The sequence below is a fragment of the Panthera leo genome, chromosome A2 (genome assembly GCF_018350215.1).
Source record: "Panthera leo isolate Ple1 chromosome A2, P.leo_Ple1_pat1.1, whole genome shotgun sequence".
Taxonomy (NCBI): Eukaryota; Metazoa; Chordata; class Mammalia; order Carnivora; family Felidae; genus Panthera; species Panthera leo.
The window spans coordinates 78,385,129-78,402,321 of NC_056680.1; the positions used below are offsets into that span (position 1 = coordinate 78,385,129).

The following is a 17,193-nucleotide window of genomic DNA, read 5'->3' on the forward strand; positions in this document are numbered from 1 at the left end:
TTCCTCTTTATTGTAGTGAAGAGGCAGAGGTAGTTAGTGGTGACGGCTTCTCCCGTGCTCATGCTCACCTCTGCCTCCGTCTGTGTTTGCGGGTGTACTTGAGAACTACTTTCTCTGAGGGGTTAGAAGAGATGACCGTGGCTGGTTGTGTTTTCTCCCTCCGCTCAGTCCTTACGCTTTCTGCTGTTTTCATTTAATTTTTAGTAATATGTTTATGGAAGATATATATGGGAAAGTGCACAGATCATAGATCATTATGAAATCCAATTATTTTTTTCTCTTTTGTTGTTTATGTTTTATGTGTTGTATCTAAGAAACCCTTGCTAAGCCCAAGGTCACTATGATTTTCTGCTAGGCTTACCTAAAAAAAGTTTTTGACTTTTAATATTTTAAGACTTTGATTCATTTTGGGTCTTTTTAAATTTTATTTGTTTATTTAGAGAGAGAGTGTGTGCACACTTGAACGGGAGAGGGGCAGAGAGAGAGAGAGAGAGAGAGAGAGAGAGAGAGAGGATCCCAAACAGGATCTGCACTGTCAGCACAGTCCGATGCGGGGCTTGAACTCGTGAACCGTGAGTTCATGACCTGAGCCCAAATCGGGTGCTTAACCGACTGAGCCACCCAGGCGCCCCTATCTTGGGTCTTACTTAGTATTAAGATAAAGATGAGGTTATTTCCACATCTGACTGTTCAATTATATCTGCCCTTGAGCGTTACATGCAAATAGAAACCCTCCGTACATGCGTTACGTTGCGCTACGTTCGTGTTTGTGTGCAGCAGCGGCAGTTAGTTCCGTCTCCTTGCTGTGCGGTATTCACTTGAATGTGCCTCGCTTTATGTATCTATTCTACTACTGATGGGCATGCGTCCGGGACGTCTGCAGTTTGTTAGGATTGCTGCTCCTGTGAGCATTTGTACACCTGTCTTCTGGGGAGTGGATCTATGCCTGCACTTCTGCCGTGTGTGTACCTGGGAGCACAGTTGCTAAGTGTTAGCGGACACTGCCAGTTTTCCAAAGTGAATGTGCTAGTCTGCACTCACACCAGCCTGCCCCAGGTCCTTGTTCGCTTGGTACGGCGCATATCCTTTACCTCTGCCTTCCCATGTCTTTTCCCTTCCCCTTTTCTTTCTCTCTGTTAGAATACTGATGGGTCAGGGGCCTGGGTGGCTCAGTCAGTTCAGCATTTGACTCTGGATTTCGGCACAGGTCATGATCTCACAGTTCGTGAGTTCAAGCCCCGCATCAAATGCAGCTCCACAGAGCCTGCTTGGGATTCTCTCCTTCTCTCTCTGCCCCTCCCCTCCCCTCTCTGTCTCTGAAAATAAATACAATAAACTTAAAAAAGAAGAATTCTGATAAGTGTGCCAGTGTGAACGGGCAGAATTAGATGCAGATAAGGGCAGAATTTTTGAGGAGAAGTAGATGCAGATAAGGGACTGTTTCTGAGTACCAGCTTTCATGAAGGAAATCAGAGTTAAAAGTTGAGACCAAATGGGAACCAGCCACGAAGTGTAGTCAGTCATCTGAGGTACTGCCCTCCCACTGACTGATTTGGAACTGGATCCGAGAGGCCACAGCTGTTACCATTAGTTTTCAGACTTGGTTTGAATACCAAAATTATTTCTTTATTTAAGCCTTATTAGAAGCCTGTCATGCAAAACAGAAAAGAAAAGCTTGGGGTGAGAACCAGGGAAGTAATCTGGGCCTCAGTTTTGGTGCTCAGCCATCCCATCCTTGAGAGCCCTTCCGTCGACCTCCAGTCTTCTTAAACCCTTCAGGTGGGCCACCTTGGGTCTGACCAGGAAATTATGACATTTTTGATATGTCCCAATCAAAAATAAATTTTTTTTAATGTTTATTTATTTTTGAGAGAGAGAGAGGAGACAGAGTGTGAGCAGGGGAGGGGCCTAGAGAGAGGGAGACCCAGAATCTGAAGCAGGCTCCAGGCTCTGAGCTGTCAGCACAGAGCCCGATGTGGCGCTTGAACTCTCAAACAGTGAGATCATGACCTGAACCGAGGTCGAATGCTTAACTGAGCCACCCAGGCACCCCTATATGTTCCAATCTTATATCAACTTTTTATAGTGTTAAATTTGTAGAGTGTTACATTTCATATTGTTCATAGTCTCTAAAATTTCAGTATCCTATGTCTGAATAAAATTGTACTAGTGTCTTTTAATTTCTGTTAGGAAAACAAAACAAACCTGGACAATTAGCTGAGCTTCCTTCCTGTTGGTCATTACTTATGTGGTCTAGATGCAGTAATTTCTAGGTTATTTTGTTTGTTACCAATTTAAACTTTGATTCTGACACTTCTTTGGAGGGTTGCCACATCACAGCCCGCACAGACCTTTCAGAACACCAGTCTGCTCAGGCCAGGTCACTCTCCACTTTACATACCCTTCAGCCCTCTTCCCACTGTTCTTGGCATAAAGGAAAACTCTGTATCTGGGTCAGCGAGCACCCACATTCTCCATCCCAACCGCAGACTCCTCTGACTCCAGTCCTGTCTCTCTTGCTTTGCTCTTTCGCTGCTCCTATCCTTCCCATCTCAAGGAAGCCCTGCCTAGGTCAAATTACACTTGTTATAAGCCCTTCCAGAACCATGTACCTCTCCTTTGTAGCATTTGTCACAGCTGCTGTTTGACAGAGGGGAGTATCAATGACATTTGGTCTACTTACTGGTGTAGTATTAGCCCTGACTTACGATCTTAAATGTAGAAGTGTTTTCATTAGAGAATATTTTTATATCATCATTTGCAGCTTGCAAATTAGGAACCTTATGGGAAGACCTTTTTTGGTATAGAGAGAGTCATTTATTTTTATGGTATTGTTTTAGATTAATAAAGTATAGCTGTACGTGGTCACAAATAGTTATATATAATCCTATGTTGTCAATTGTAGTCATGAGCTAATTTAACTTGAAGTGTCAAGGTTACAAATCTTAGGTTTTTCTATCACCATAAAAATGCACAGTTTGTTATTACATATATATTTTTTACGTTTGTTACAATGTAAAATGGACATTAAAGTAAATCCGAACGCTTCCCATCTCTTTGCCAAACTGGTAACATCAAACCAGAGCCCTTCATCTCCCAAATGTCAGTATTGTGTATATCACCTCAGTGCTCTTTGTCGTGGTTGTACTCCATCCTTTACTGTTACTTAATATCATGTTCTTTGTTTGTGTTTAGTCGTGGTAAGATGCACAGAACATAAAATTCGTATAATGTTTTTTAAAAGTTAATTTTCTTTAAAAGGAAATCTCTGTGTCCCTACCAGAACCTTTAAAAACAATTACTGTTAAATCCTGTCCAGATTCTGTTGTCTGATAAAGGCTTAGGCCTGTGCCATATGCTCCCTCTGTTTACAAGGGAAATTAAATTGGCAAGTGTCATAAAGGAGCTTAAGTGTATGTGTTAGCACCAAAGTGAGACATGCTGTTGGATATACTCAGACAGACTGAAAGAAGTTGGGAAAAGCGTCACTTTCTCAGTGTGCGGTTCGTTGTAATTCAGTCCCAAGTCCCAGGTACCGTATTACCTAACGTGGGTTTGTACCCCAGGAGCAGCACTTCCTTTTCCCTGTGGGATCTGCCCTCCCCCCCAGATGGTAGATCAGGGAAGTTTTGAACAAATGTGCACTGCTCTTGTAAGAATAACAATGACAACAATAATAACTCTCCTTCTAACAGTCATATTGCAGATTCCCTTTGGAGCAGAATTCCTTATGTGCCAATAGCTGGAAGAAATTAAAGACTGATTTTAGTGTAGCTTACATTTGTCATCCATCCATCTTCTGTGCGTCCATCCAGCATTTATCAGCAGCGGCTGTGCACTGCCCACTCAGTGATTGGGAAATCAGGGGCCAGCAAAGGCAGCACAGAAGCCTAGGCTCTGTGTAGAAGAGGCTTTGGTGGGTGGCCTCCCCCTCACCTAACTTGGGCAGTTTCGTGGGCATCTAGTCATGGACCACACCAGCGGGAAGCTCTTGGCATTTGTTGAAAGAATTACAAATAACCAATAATTGCATTTTGGGTGAACTTACATTGAGGCTAGAGCTGTATACAGTGTAAGGGTTACAGACATTTGCCAAAGGCAAATAGTGATGCCTTTGAGATGAGTGAGGACCAAGGGCCAGATGCAGACTCTAGAACACTAGAGACCACAAACCCATGTAAAGAGCTAGCTGCTGCTATACTGAATTAAAACGAGGGGAAAAGAGACTGAAAACTGGGGAGAAGGAGGCCAGAGAACTCCCATCCTTTCATATTCTTCTTCAAAGTCTAAAATAAAACACAGGGCACCTGGGTAGCTCAGTCGGTTAAGCGTCAGACTTCAGCTCAGGTCATGATCTCAAGGTTCATGGGTTCAAGGCCTGCGTTGGGCTCTGTGCTGACAGCTCAGAGCCTGGAGCCAGCTTCAGATTCTGTGCCTCCCTCTCTCTCTCTGCAGCACCCCTCCCCCCCCCCCCCGCCATCTCTCTCAAATACAGACATTAAAAATAAAACAAAATTGTCTTTCTAAATTACTCTGCACATTTATGGTAGCAAAGCTATTGGAAATAAATGGTTTGCAGTATGAGAGTATTAAATTTGTTATAGTTTATCCAGTGTAAGGAATATGATACAGAGATTAAAACATGATGTAGAAGATTTAATAACAGTGTTATTAAAAGGCATTGTAGAAAAAAAAGCAAGAAAGGTGAAAAACAGGCGATAAAAAACTACTAAAGGTATTCCCACTTCTGTAAGCCCAGAGTGTGTGAGGCTGTGTGTGTATGTGTGTACGTATAAAAAGAGCCTGTGCACACAAATAACATGGTTTGCAAAGACACACCACATGAAGCTATGATGCCTGGTACGGTTACACATCTGTCCTTTTGCTTGTAGGTATGTGGTGCAGTTTTTATAATGACATGCTGTGTTTTTGAGATCACATGTTTGTAAAGAACCCATGTTCCTCCAAAATAAATAAGTAAATAAAGAGGTGGTTGTGGATCAGCTCTTGCTGGCTACTGCCATGTGGAAATCCAGGCCAAATTTTGCCAGCCTTTGTGATTTTTGTGAGAAGTTGACTATTTTTTTCTGTCAGAGCTCTCATTTTAGTCTTATTTATTTATTTATTTAGTTAGTTAAATATTTTTACTTAGAAGTAATCTCTACCCGTGGGGCTTGAACTCACAACCCTGAGATCAAGAGTTGTTTCCCCCACTGACCGAGCCAGCCGGGAGCCCCAGATCTCTCCTTTTAAATGATGGCACAAATTAAAAAACAAAACAAAAACTCGTGCCAGCCTCAAAAGAAAAGAATGTCTGCCATCTAAATTCAGCTCATGGTAAACAGTTTTCTTCTGTGCTGTATAGCACATTGATTTACAATCTGTGAGCCACAGACCTGTGCAGATTTATAGGAAAGGATTTTCAAGTCCTGTGAGTACTATAAGCATTCATTATCTGTAGATTGAAGGCATGCACATCAAACTGTTGTTGTACTAAGAACTGTATCTCTGGGTTTTTCTGATGTTTCAAATCTGCATAAATACTGGTGAGCACTGTTCTAATAACCATATGCTAAGGTACCAGAATTCAAGAAGATTTCAACTGTTTGGAGTAGGAAGGGCCCCTGAGAGACATGCATTTCTCAAGCTGGGAAGGTGTTCTGTCCATTCATTCATTCTACACGTAGTACAGTACCCACTGTGTTGGGATCTAACCTTCAATAAATTAACCTGAAAATTACAGAGCTAGAACAATATCCTGCTGCTGCAAATGCCACCTCATCCTTTTTCTCCTTTCCCCTTTTCCTTCTTTTTCCGTCTTTCTTTTCCCCCCTCCACCCACACTCCCCCCACAAAAAGATTTGGAGGCTAGTTAGAAGAAGATCTACAATGCAGTAGAAAAAGGGCCAGAGAAAATGCAGGTCAGACTGGAAGGTTACGATGGCGGATAGTCAGAAGCACACGCCGCCAGTTATGTGGCATTTGCTGTGCACCTGCTGATGGTGACCGGCAAATTTGGCTTTGAGTCTCCTGGCAGCCCAACTAAGGAAAAAAATAGTGTTGCTTACTCTCTATAAGGAGAAAATCTACTAGTTCCTACAGAAGAAGTAAACCTTTTCTCTAACTTAATTATGTTACGTATTATTTAACATAATCCTTTTCAGAAGATATGTTTATTTGTTTTTGAAAATTCAGATAAAAAGGAGAACACAAAAAGCACCATACTTTCATCATAAAAGGTCAGTCTCTAGTATTAATTTTTTAAGTTTAATATTATGTTTTAGTGTAAGTAGATCTATAAAAATCAAGCAGACATACTTTCACAGCATTACCATCATCAACAAGAAAACCCAACATCACACTGGCACATTACTCTGGAATTGGCTTTTTACGTTATCATATGCGGTCTTTCTTAGGTTATTAAGTAATCTTCTGTGGGCATTTTTTTATGGTATCATTTTTAAAGACTGCATAGGACTGAGTCCATGATATGGATAGCTATACCATAATTCTTTTTATTGAGTCTTGGTCTTAGAAATGGAATCACTTAGAAAAGCCAGCTTGTAAGGCTCTCGGTCGGGAGTGTTAAATTGCCTCTGCAAAGCTGGAGCTTTACACTCTTACTGGCAGCGTGTAAAGGACCTTTTTGCTTACACTCTCATTTTGGAGTCTCAGTTGTTTCTTTTCGAGTGTTCTATAGATGATGGTTGACAGTATACTAGACACTGTTGACAGCAGTCCCCTCTGCTTCTTAGCTCTTCTCTCTCGTAAAGCCACCTGTTACCGTGACACCTTCAGCGTTCCGCTGGGTGTGCATAAATGAAAGCCAAGTCCATACAGTCAACTTTAACAAACTCTGAGGCAGTAGATTCTTTATTCAGTCAAGCATTCATGAAATGCTTAAGGTATACTTAGTGCCTTTGTTAATGACTTTTAATTTTGTAAGGGATTTCAAGAAGTTGTATCGTAGAAGCTTCTCACCCCAGACAGATGACAAAACATGGCAGACTTTCCTTTTTTATTTTTATTTTTTTCAATATATGAAATTTATTGTCAAATTGGTTTCCATACAACACCCAGTGCTCATCCCAAAAGGTGCCCTCCTCAATACCCATCACCCAAAAAATATGGAACACTTCACGAATTTACGTGTCATCCTTGTGCAGGGGCCATGCTAATCTTCTCCGTATCGTTCCAATTTTAGTATATGTGCTGCCGAAGCAAGCACCCTTTTTTATTTTTAAAAAGATGTACAGGAATTAAGATTCTCTAACCCTCCTTGTCAAACTAGGGCCTTGTGGATGTTCGGTAAGCATTCACTGACTCTGTTGTAAAACTGAATCACCTTTTTAGGCAAGATCTTCTTTTTGGCCAACTGCATTTTTCTCGCTAGAATTTGTGTTTTTGGGGGGTGGAGGGTGGGGGAGGGGTAGGGGTGTGTGTACTTTGTAGAGCGGGAGGACGGAATGTGAAGTCCCAGTCCTCAGGTTAGCGTTGCACGCTGGGGAAATAGCATGTGAGAAATCAGAGTGAAGTGAAACATGGTGGTGCCACATGGGAACTTGAGATGATAATGTAAGGCTGGGAAAGAGGTGAAGGAAAGGGTGGGAAAAGAGGGGAGAGGATTCTTCTGTGCAGTGGTAAGCCTTTTGAATTTTAATGCTGAAGTTTACCAAGAGTCATTGATTGACAGGATTTAGCAAGGGAGACGTTCCGCCCATGTTTAGAACATGCACACACTCCTGCGAGCATAAAGTTAGGAAAGTCTTAAGAAACGCGTTTTCCCCTGTAAGAATCAAAGGTTGCAAGATACGTTGCAGAGTTGATGGCAAAATGTTATTCATTTGCTCTGGAAAAGGGTGGAAACATTATGGCAGAATTTACCATTTGAAAGACAGAGGGTGGATGAATGCCTTGATGCCTTGAGTGTTAAGCACTGAAATGGATTACCAAGAGAGGCTATGAAGTGTATTCCTCTCCAAGATTTTATAAAGAGGACGGTTCCTTATTTTTTTGGATGGATGGAGATGTCCTAAAGACAGGTGGTCGGTCGGCCTGTCAAACCTTAAGTATTTTTTTCCTGTGTTATGTATGGTTAGTCATGATTACAGGATTTTTGTGGTTAATAAATTGACACCTTTTTTTCCTGAGCTTTTGTAGTTGAAGCAAGATTGCATTGAGATTGTATCGATGATGGATTTATTGCTGTAGTGCTTTCTGTTTCAGCGTCGATGCAAGTATTCATTGCAAAGTGAGCAAATCCAGAAATCGTGTTTGGGTGTAATGAGCTGTGCAGTGTCCGGCCCATCGTCATGTTGTCCCTCCACGGCCATCACTCCTGAGTAGCTCCTGCTGCTCTCGCTGCCCTAAGGCCAGTCATGTTCTCAGCGGTAGCTTGGGCTTGGCATGGCAGTCCACCTGGCTCCTGGAGAAAAAGAAGACAGTTATTACCCCTGCTTCTCTCAGAGGTGCTGTAAAATATTTAACAGCCAGCGACAAAAATGAACTGCTTATCTGTGGTTCACCCTTCTGGTAGTTGGATGGAATCACACATTTTATGGAGAATATGACAGGCCTTCTGATTCTTAGGACTAGATATTATGATGGATTTGTTTGTAGTGATAGCTCAAAAAAATGTTAATGTTTATTTGTATGTGTGTGTGTGTGTGTGAGAGGGAGGGAGGACAGGGGAGGGGCAGAAAGAGAGGGAGACGCAGAATCCAAAGCAGGCTCCAGGCTCTGAGCTGTCAGCACAGAGCCCGATGCAGCTTGAACTCACAGACAGTAAGATCATGACCTGAGCTGAAGTCAGACGCTTAACTGACTGAGCCACCCGGGTGCCCCTGTAGTGATAATTTAAATAAACTCAAGTGAGGCATTTCCCAAGAAAGTTCTTTCAATCTAATGTTTTAAAGTACATCTACTGAAGTTTACTTAAAAATTTTTTTTTAAGTTTATTTACTCATTCTGAGAGAGAGAGAGAGAGAGAGAGAGAGAGAATCCCAATCAGACTTTGCACCGACAGTGTGGAACCAAGCAGGTGCAAAGCTCGATGTTGGGCTTGAACTCATGAACCATGAGATCATGACCCGAACCAAAGTCAGATGCTCAACTCACTGAGCCACCCAGGCACCCTAAAGTTAACTTTTTCTAAAGTTGAGGCTCTGTCTAGTTACCTCATATGATTTGATACTTTTTGTAGTTTTGAACTTGAGAATTCCCACTAAGAGTTCAGTGGTGTCACACCCTGCATGTGCATAAAGTGAATCCTGTGTGTTTCTGAATGTGAAATGATGGTGTGTCCCGCCTCACACCAGAAAAGGCACAGCCAGCCTTTTCTCCACTGGGGCAACACATCAGTGTCCCTTTGCACTGTTTGTTGCTTTGAGAGCAACAGTTGTGCTTTGAGAGGCATGTGGGCAACAAGGGCTCATGCGAAGAAATACCAGACTTACACTTCATGTTTCCTGTCCTTCGTGTTGGGAGTGATCACCACACTATGAAAATTGTCATTTTCCCTCTAACTTTAATACAGTCGGGATGGTGGAATGTAAAAGTTCACTTACGAATGATGTAACTCAGTTAGAATGACTCGTTTTTATTAACTAATCAAAAGCATTTCACTAGTTCTTGTGACCAGACATGTACAGATGAATATAATGGGGGAACAAAAAAGTCCTAGCCAGAAAAGAGCTTGGAGATCCCGCTCGTCCTCCACGCTTGTTTTCTGCATGAGGAAAACTGATGCCCAAAATGGTGAAGTGATTCATCTCAGGTTCCACATCGTACTCTTGTAACCAGTTACTTTCAGTACTTAAAGTGAAGGAATGTAGAGTCTTGGAACATTGTACAAAGAAATTGACCAGTTTACTTTTTCTTTAAGAAAACCGAGATTGGTTATGCTAAATTATACTAGTGTTGGTAGAATTAGAATTCTTTAATTCTCTGCTCTAGCCAGAGAAGAGAGTAATAACCTCAGTGCCTTACGGTGCATTCTCCTGTTCACTGTTAATTTAATTCTTTCAACAGTTCTTGTAGATGTATAGTGTGGATGGCTCTCTCTTCACTTTCTAGGTAAGAAAACCAGTGTGTTTATGATTTCACAGTGTCACGCTCCAGTTGGTGGTCGAGGTACTGCACAGCCAACCTTGCGGTTCCAACCTCTGCACCTCAGGGGTACAACCGACTGACAAAGATTTCCAGTGTTTCTATGTACGAGGTGTCCTGAGTCAGGTTGCATGCGTTTAGTAAGAATATGCACCCCTCAGGTCCTTCTCCAGCAACTTGAGTGTCTAAGCACCAAGAAGGCAGAGAGACTAGGGGTGCCAATCTTGTCCGTGAAACAAAGCAAAGATGACCGGCACACCTGGACAGAATTCACGTTTTTGCTATCCTTTTCTCTTTATTTCCCATCCTGGCTTTACATAGAAGTCTTTAACCCCAAATCTGTTCTATGTGAAGAGAATTATGCAATTTCTTAGGCAAGAGGAGCAGTGACTCCGACCTGGAATCATAGGATCTGCCTCCTTTAAGTAGTGACAGCCTTTTAAGGGGAAGGTAAAAAAGATCATCAATACAATCAATTTTCATACCAAGAATTAAACTTCATTTTAGGGGGTACCTGAGTGGCTCAGTTGGTTGAGTGTCCAATTTTGGCTCAGGTCAGGATTTCACGGTTCTTGAGTTGGAGGCCTGCTGTTAGGCTCTGTGCTCATAGCTCAGAGCCTGGAACCTGCTTCGGATTCTGTGTCTCCCTCTCTCTCTGCCCCTCCCCTGCTCGCGCTCTATCTCTCTCTCAAAAATAAAACATCAAAACATTTTTTTAAAATTAAAAAAATAACCCTTCATTTTAGCTACTGTCTAATACATTTTGTTAGGCACCATTTAATTGTCATATTTTGGGGCACTTGGGTGGCTCAGTCGGTTAAGCGTCTGTCTTCTGCTCAGGTCATGGTCTCGTGGTTTGTGAGTCCGAGCCCTGCATCAAGCTCTGTACTGACAGCTCAGAGCCTGGAGCCTGCTTCAGATTCTGTGTCTCCTTCACTCTCTGCTCCTCCCCTGTTCATGCTCTCTCCCTCCCTCCCTCCCTCTCTCTCTCCCTACCCCCCTCCCCCCTCTCAAAAATAAACATTAAAAAATGGTTAAAAACTTCAAACAATAAAATGAGAACCCTGTAAAAGGTGTAGCTCCTTTTGGGGGGGGAGGGGGATATATATGGTACTTAAGTGATTTAAAAAAAAAATTATTTTTTTACATTTATTTATTGTTGAGAGACAGCGTGAGCAGCAGAGGGGCAGAGAGAGAGGGAGACACAGAATCTGATGCAGGCTCCAGGCTCTGAGCTGTCTGCACAGAGCCCGATGCAGGGCTCAAACCCGTGAACCGGGAGATCATGACCTGAGCCAAAGTCACATGCTTAACAACTGCCTGAACCACCCAGGCGCCCCAAGTACTCGAGTGATTTTTAATAGCTGCACAGGTATTATTGCACTTTGATGATGAGTGATAATAGTTTGGAAAGCTCATCATCATTTGTCCATCCCATTCTCCTCCTGCTCTTCCTCATTTATTAATGCCTAATGGTCATCGAGTTAGGGACTTCCTCCAGACATGCTTTCAGTTAGTCCTCATAGCATTATTATCTCTGTTTCACAGATGGATTGTAGATAACACCCAGAGCCACAGAGCTGATGAGTTTTAAGAAGTGCTTCCATTTTACAACACTGAATGTATTCACACTTCACCTCTAGAGAAAAACGGTTAATGGCAGGAGGAAAGACTTCTGTTAACATGCAGCCTTGTGCTGTAATTGTGAACCCGTAGAGACGTGGTTTTGATTCCCAGTTCGCATGGTACTGTAAGGACCAGGACCCTCCATTTTTCTCCGTAATCCACCAAATTTGAATGCCAGTAGGAGAGGCCCAGCCCCTGCCAGTAGCACAGGACCCACCATTTACTGTTGTGTTTCTTAGTGCTTCACACTCACCTACCTGAATTTTTTTTTTTTTACGGTTTTATTTTTTAATTAATCCCTACACCCCACGTGGGGCTCGAACTTAGAACCCGGAGATCAAGAGTTGCATGCTCTATTGACTGAGCCAGCCAGGCCCCTTCACCTACCTGATTCTTGCAGACATTTAAGCCATGAACTAGTCACATAAAGAGAAATCTTCCTTTATCTGGAAATACCACTCATCAGCAGATTTAACTCGTACAGTCCCTCTTCTCCCGACAGTTCTAGATTACTGTTACTAACTGAAATTGGTAAAATTTGTGGTAGTCTTCGGTATTTAAAATATCTGGCACTGAAGTACATAGATACGCTGAACACAAAAGGTTTCTGTTGTTGGTTTGTAAAGAAGTTGGGGTAGAAGATAAACTACAAGCCATCCTCCTCAGTTTCTTTGGTTTCCCTTATCCAAACGTTGGCCCTTCCACAGGGTCTCTGTCCTAGGCCTGTTGCTCTTGCCTACATTCCCTCTGAAGATGATCTCATCTGTTTCCATGGTGTTGAGTACCATCTGTGTGCTGATGACTCCCAAATTTATATCTCAGCTCTCCATTCTGAGCTGCAGACATATATATCCACCTGCCTACTTTACATCACTACCTAAATGCCTTTTGAAACCTAAAATGTAACTGGCCATGAATCAAACTCTTTATCTTGTTTAATCCTTCTTGACTGTGCTGACAGACAGGTTACATGGCCACTCTGTGCTTCACTTTTCTGTCTCATAAAATGTACTTGTAGGGGAAGGAGAGGGACTAAATAATTCTTTTGCTATATGGCTGCCCTCAGGGGCTCTAGGATCAAGGACAAAAATTACCCTGTATGTTTAAATGTTAAAGTTTTACCCTGCCTCTGTGGGTTTAAATGAACATTATAAATATCTTTGAAAGAAAGCAGAAGGCAACAGGAAATTTTATAAGGTCTATAAAAGGATAGAAAGAAGTTCCCTAATCTTGGCCCAGCAAATAGTGAGGATTTTTGCTGATGTGGACGGTTGACCTTTGAAGAACATGAGTTTGAACTGTGTGGGTCCCACTTATACACAGCTATTTTTTTTTTTACATTTCTTTTTTTTAATTAATTTTTTAATGTTTATTTATTTTTGAGAGAGAGAGAGAGAGAGAGAGAGAGAGAGAGACAATGTGAGAGGGGGAAGGCAGAGAGAGAGGGAGATACAGATTCAGAAGCAGGCTTCAGGCTCTGAACTGTCAGCACAGAGCCCAATAGGAAGCTCAAACTCATGAGCCGTGAGATCGTGACCTGAGCCGAAGTCAGAGGTTCAACCAGCTGAGCCATCCAGGTGTCCCCCACCCACCTTTTTTTTTTTTTTTTTACACTTCTATAAGTGTATTTTTTTCCTTATAATTTTCTTAACATTTTCTTTTCTCTCCTTTTACCTTATTGTGCGAATACAGTATATAATATACAAAATATGTGTTCATTATGGTATCAGTAAGGGTTCCTGTCAACAGTAGGCTATTAGTAGTTAAGCTTTTGGGGAGTCTGAAGTTATATGTATGTGGCTTTTCCACTGTATAGTGGTCAGTGCCCCTAACCCTCAGATTGTTCAGAGGTCAACTGTGTATGTAACTTTCAAGGTTTTCTTTGTAGCAGCTACTGGAGCCGCTGTCATCTCTCTGCCAGACTTCTTGCTCATGTGACGACTTCTCCTCCTCCTCCTTCTCCTTCAGAGAAAGAGAGTATGAGTAGAGGGGAGAGAGGGAAAGAATCTCAAGCAAGCCCCACGTTCAGTGTGGAGCCCAACTCGGGGCTCGATCCCACAACCCTGGGATCTTGATCTGAGCTGAAATCAAGAGTCGGATGCTTAACCCGTGGAGCCACCCAGGTGCCCCGCTTATGTTACTTCTTAACTGTCAAGCACAGTGTGGGGCCTCTGTGACCAGGAATGGTCCTTCTATCTCTAAAATTTTGTCACACTGCTCATTTGAATTTAAAGAGTGAATATTTATAGCTTTGTATAGACTCAAAATCCTCAGCATTATGTGACCTCCTCATTTTTCCTCAGAGTCTACATCTGGTTGGTCACCGGGTCCTGTTAATTCCCTTGCAAGCATCCTTCCCAAACCCTGTGCTTCTCTGTGACTTTAGTGCACTGCTTTTATTCAGCCTTCCTGCTTCTGGCCTCCAGTGCTGCTCAGTCTCTTTGCTGCCTGTCACCAGCCCCTCCCCTTTGCCCATTGTGTCACCTCCAGGATCTCATTCCTACGAGAGACTTCCTGGTCAGGCTTGAGAAGGTCTTTTCACTGTTGGGTGCCCCCCACCTGCAGTTCCTGCTGCCCTTGGCTCTTCACTCCTCGCCTTCTTCATAAGTGCTCTTCCCTCTGCATAGACCTCACCATTCAGACGCTGTCCCCACTTTGAATGGCCCCTCCTGTGCCCCTGCAGAGGGTCCTTCTCTGTTTGTGTCTCCCAGAAAGCCGTTGATACATCTGAGAAGCTACCCGTCACCCCATTAGATGGTGAGAGAGTTTCGTCCATCTTGGTGGCGTTCCTGGCACATCTTGTAGCCCATATAGTAGACACAAATTTTATTTGCATAAAATATTTTTAATTTCTTTCCCAATTAGTAAGGAGGTTTACACTGAGAAAAAAATTTTTTTTTCTTTTTAATCAGACAGTATTGTTGGGCAATATTCTCTTAATTTGCTCTCTCCTGAAAAGCTCTGTTAGATGTTTGTTTCTGTAGCTGTTTCACCCAACCTCCCTGTGCTCGGAAACCTTAAAGGACTCCCACTATCTTCCGTGGGGACTCCAGTGGCATCTTTCTGCTAGAACTCTTTTCTCCCGGAAACACCTACCTGATGTTTGAATTGCCCGCGCGCCAGGAGCCTTGGAGGCATACCAGTTAATTAATGGCAGAATTGGGACCTGAGCTTAACTGCTTCCTGTCTGTCTAGTGCTCTTTCCCTTGCCTCTGTCTGATGCCAGCAGCGAGGACACTAGGTGCAACTCCCTAGATTGGACTGGGGAAGTTTTGTTGATGCCCTTTTTCACATTTCAATCTTAGGTGTTCGGCTGAACTGCCGCTGTGTATCAGTCTACTCTGATTTATGGATATTATAATCTGGACAACTGAAATTTAAAATTCTGTACTTCTTCTCAAATTCAGAGTTTATTAAAATTCTCAACTTGGTTCACAGCCCTTACTAAACTCACTAGTTACTATTTAAGGTTGTTTGGCAAGTGACTTTGGGATTTTGAATTTAATCTTGGTCACCTCTGCTCCTTCTCATGTTCTTCAACTGTAAAATGACATACAGACTTGGAAAATTGAGATTACAATGTAAAGATGTCCAGGCTTTTTGAACTTTGTCCACGCCATCTACCAGAATAAATAAAATACAGGAAGTAGCCTTACATATTTGAGATACTGCTTCCTTGGTAGGCTTTGAGCCTTTGTAGCTTTCTGTTCTTATATTCAGGTTTTGGCTGTAGTCAAGCCAAAGGTTACTCCTAAGGATTAGAGATCCGGCTTGCCTTAAGATTCATTGGTGAGCCCAGCTGGCCGCGCATTTGGCTGCCGCAGGCCAGGCTAGGCCCTGTCTTGTGTGGATGTGAGCTAAAAATAGAGGATTCATTTTGGGTTGGCAAAGCCCAGGCTCTGGGTGGTTTTCGTTGCTTGTTTCAGACTGGACTTTGTGTGTGTGCTTGTGAGTGGATCTTTGTGTATACAGTAGAACCTGATAATACTCTGCTGTACTTACTGTGGGGCTTTGTCTACAGCCCATCCCCCCCCGCCACCCCCCATAAACTATCAGCCTCTTCCTCACGAACAGGCAGAGGAAGAGGGATCCTATCAGATAACTTAGAGCTCTGAAGCGACAGGGGCATTTGAGATGGTGTTGCTTGCGTTATAGATGAGGTAGCAGACCTAGAAATGTTGCCCATCATGAATCAGATGATAATCGCACAAGATAGAAATGGCAGCAGGGGGAAATATTTGATTTTTTTATTGAAAAATACGTATCAGTTTATGATTTGGTCTTTGGACTTGGAGTAAGGTTATCATGCAGAGAATGGCAGACTCTTGACAGTGGCCCTGCCCTGGTGACCTTTTCTCGGGGAAGATTTCCTTCTAATAGCTTTAAGCTTTTCCAGTTGTCTGTTTGAGAAGGGTGGTGGGTGGTCGTAGAGGGAGTTACTGATCGTAATGTAAGTCCTTGAGAATTGTCTCAGTACTTCACTGGGAGAGGCAATAGGGGTGTGAGAAGGGGGGAACAGGAGAGGCTGTGGCAACAAAAGACCAAGTCCTACTTCATCTCCATCCTGCATGGAATCGTTTCCTGTAAGGGAAGGGAACACTTTGTGGTGATAGATTTATAGAATATTAGTACCGAAAGCAGCATGATATATTGGAAGAGAGAGTATGGGCTTTGGAGCCATGGACCAGAAACTAAATCTTGGCAAGCTACCTAACTTAAGTCTTAGGTTTTCTTGATCTTCAAAATAAAGATGATAATGCCCACCTCACATGGAATTGTGAGGATTTAAAGAGATAATGTTTATAAAACGGATGTTTAAGAGGTAGTGGGTGGTATTGTTTTCTGATCACATGCTCTGGAATCAGGCCAGATTTTCTAATGTGCTCAGACACCAGATTGCTTTGTTTACCTTGGGCAAGTAGATAACCTTCTCTGGGCCTCAGTTTCTGTATGTGTATAAAGCAAATAAAATAATGCATACCAGTTGGGAAATTATGAATTTAACCATTCAATAAATGGCTTAGATGCCACAGAGAGGGAATGTTTAAATTTAGCTTGATGGTCCTGTTCTGTACCTTAGGTTGTTACCATCTAATTTTGGTGTCAGAATTAGAGTTTTTAAAAGTTTATTTATTTTGAGAGAGAGGATGTGCAAGTGGAGGAGGGGCAGAGAGAGAGGGAGAGAGAATCCAAGCAAGTTCCGCATTGTCAGCGCAGAGCCTGACGTGGGGCTTGAACTCACAAACTGTGAGATCATGCCCTGAGCCGAAATCAAGGAGTTGGACACTTAAACTACTGAGCCACCCAGGTGCCCCTAGAGTTAAAGTTCTTTAGAAGCAGAATTTCAAAAAGAAGTTTACATTCTTTCCCTACCATATAGTCTCTTTTTAAAAAGTTATTTTGTATTCTGACACCATTTCAGTGTTTTCACTTGGAGTCCTTGTATCTTTTTGCCTCTAT

General features: G+C 42.6%; 1 protein-coding gene and 1 non-coding gene across 19 annotated transcripts in view; one reads left to right on the forward strand and one right to left on the reverse strand.

Moving 5' to 3' along the window:
* Positions 1-17,193, forward strand: part of SRPK2 (SRSF protein kinase 2) — a 312,332-nt gene that overhangs the window by 104,405 nt on the left and 190,734 nt on the right. The gene's annotated exons all lie outside the window — the stretch shown is intronic.
* On the reverse strand, positions 7,122-7,228 carry LOC122214742. The gene has a single exon (XR_006200098.1). It is a non-coding gene; the product is annotated as a U6 spliceosomal RNA (small nuclear RNA).